General features: G+C 31.5%; 1 non-coding gene across 1 annotated transcript; it reads right to left on the bottom strand.

Annotated features, from left to right (window-relative positions):
- Window positions 1–1,710: 1,710 nt before the first annotated feature.
- LOC111814114 lies at window positions 1,711–1,838 on the bottom strand. Its single transcript, XR_002819184.1, has one exon. It is a non-coding gene; the product is annotated as a small nucleolar RNA SNORA40 (small nucleolar RNA).
- Window positions 1,839–2,518: the final 680 nt, after the last annotated feature.

Below are 2,518 nucleotides of genomic sequence, written 5' to 3' on the forward strand. Positions count from 1 at the left end.
GTCTCAGCATACCCAGCACTGGGATTACAGGCATGCACCACCATGCATGGTTTTGGGGCTACCACAGTGCTTCCGGGGTTCTGAGGTTCATATGGCATGTGTTACCAGGGATTGAACTCAGGCCCTTGGGCTTGCCAGGCACGTGCTTAGACTGCTGCGCTATCTCTGCAGCCCTAAGCATTCTTGATTAACAACAGTTGAAGGAAGCTCTGCAAATGTGGCAGAAAGTTTGTATTTGGATGTCTTAGTTATCTTAAATGGCTACCATGCTTTGCTTTTGAAATTTAAAGCTGAAATAAAGGAAATTGATTATACCTCTCTATTGATTTATATAGTATGAGTGTTTCTAATAAGTGTTAGTCTTATAAAATAAATTAAACATAATTTTAACTGAGAAGTAATCTAGTACAATACTGTATAAAGAGGACCACATACATGCAAAATGATGTCATTGCTCTAATGAATGACAACATAATGCGTTTTTCAAAAGTATTTATTTAGTTAGTTTATTAATTTTCTTGAGAAAGAAATAGCAATGTGGCAGTTTCTTTTTTCTTTTTTCTTTTTTAATTAATTTTCTTAAGAAACAAATAGCAATGAGATAGTTTCAAAACTGATTAATAGCACAGTTTCAATAATTAATACATTGCATATTGTTGTCTTTGTAGTGGTTTTTCATAGTACAAGATGCACATATGATAGCCTGCCCAAACACTATTGGTACAAATCTTTATCCTCATTGAATTAAGAAAATGTAGCTGTATATCTATCCTAATGATTTTGTATATACAGATACAAAATGGTCATTCATTTGTATCCCCTTTTTTGTTTAGCTTTGTCAGAGATGGGTATTCCATTGCCATTTAAATATTGTAGGTGCATGAATTCAGCAAAGCAATCCAATATATTCCAGTAGTCCATAATAGTAGTGGGTTATCTGTAGGACTGGCAATGTCAGAAGTCGTTGATTTGAACCCTTTACAGCTCAGAATATTAATATGCCTTTACTTTTCATACCTGGTTATTATACTTTTCTGCTGGATGGTTAAGACCAAGATAAAGCAAAACAGTTTAGTAGGACAGTTACAACAATTAATACATTTCATATTGTTGTCTTCATAGTACTTAGAAGACAAGATGCAGACATGATATGTTGTCTAAACACTATTAGTACAAATCAGTAGTATTTAACAGTAGCATTATTATGTTATTTCACAGTAAAAGGTGTTTCACTCAACAGGTCAATCACTGCTTCACAAGGTGCTCATTCTAGGAGCTTCCACATGCTCTCATTAATTTTACTTACTATGGGTCATCATATATATTTGTTTAATATGTTAATTTTAATAGTACTATGAATTTTCTATATGATCCATGATGGTGATGCGTTTTGTTCAATATCCCACCTTGTTGGTGTGCTCTATTCTCCACACTTGTTTGAAAGAATAATTTGCACCTTGAAGAGCTACTATACACAGTGTTGGGGACAATAACTTCAGTTGCTATCTTACTTTAGTGTACCTAATTACAAGCCACTACATCTAATGGGGAGTTTTGCAAATATGGAGTTTATTTTTTCATTTGCATAGATAGTCATTAATTTTTTTATTTTTACTTTCCTTTTTGAGGCAATTTCACTATATAATCCAAACTTAATTCCTCTTGCCTCAGGCTCAAGATCACAGATCTGTAACCACTGCATCTAGCTGTAATAGTCCTTTAATATATCAAACTCATACCAGAAATGAGTTCTGGGTTGCAAAAGAGGATTTATGTTTTGCTCCTGCTCATGTAAGCTTTAGTCCACAAAAGGTAAGACAAAAACACATGCAATTGCCAAAAACATGTGGTTTATATAACATTTATATCATTAAAATAGGTTATTTCAAAGGATATTTAATCATTGTCATTTTCGTTATATTTTGAACCTTTCTATTGAGAACAAAATTCTTTTCAACATTTTGTTTTTAATTCAAAATATATTCACACAAGTACAAGTCAATGAAGGGTAATATATTAATACAAGCTTGATTATGGTAATTGAATGCAATTGTCTTTCATCTTGCTTTCTGGAGTCACAATGAAAAATATTAATATTTATTGGTAATGTTCAATTAATGAATCTATTTTTGACTTGATAAAATTCATTGTAGGTCTTCAGATCAAATTAGTCCAGAATTTGCAATACAAATTTGACATAGATGTTGTGTTACCATAGTAGAAAAGAGTAAAAAACTAGAGTTTATAATTTTATTTGATCAGAAATGCACAAGTTTTAACTTAATTACATTAATTTGCTTAAATTTAATCAGAAAACCATTTTGTATTCATCATACCTTATACTTTCAAACTTGTTTAAATGAGAATTACTGGAAAGGACTACACAGTTCATTCAACTAATGAAAACAACTAACAAATAGATTCACATACGTTCCTCTGTCACCATTTTGCCATTTTGAATGTTAATTTCATTTCAAGTTGGCCTTTCTGTATTATTACTATTATTATTATTATTATT

The sequence above is a fragment of the Octodon degus genome, unplaced genomic scaffold, assembly GCF_000260255.1.
Source record: "Octodon degus isolate 3935 unplaced genomic scaffold, OctDeg1.0 scaffold00270, whole genome shotgun sequence".
Taxonomy (NCBI): domain Eukaryota; kingdom Metazoa; phylum Chordata; class Mammalia; order Rodentia; family Octodontidae; genus Octodon; species Octodon degus.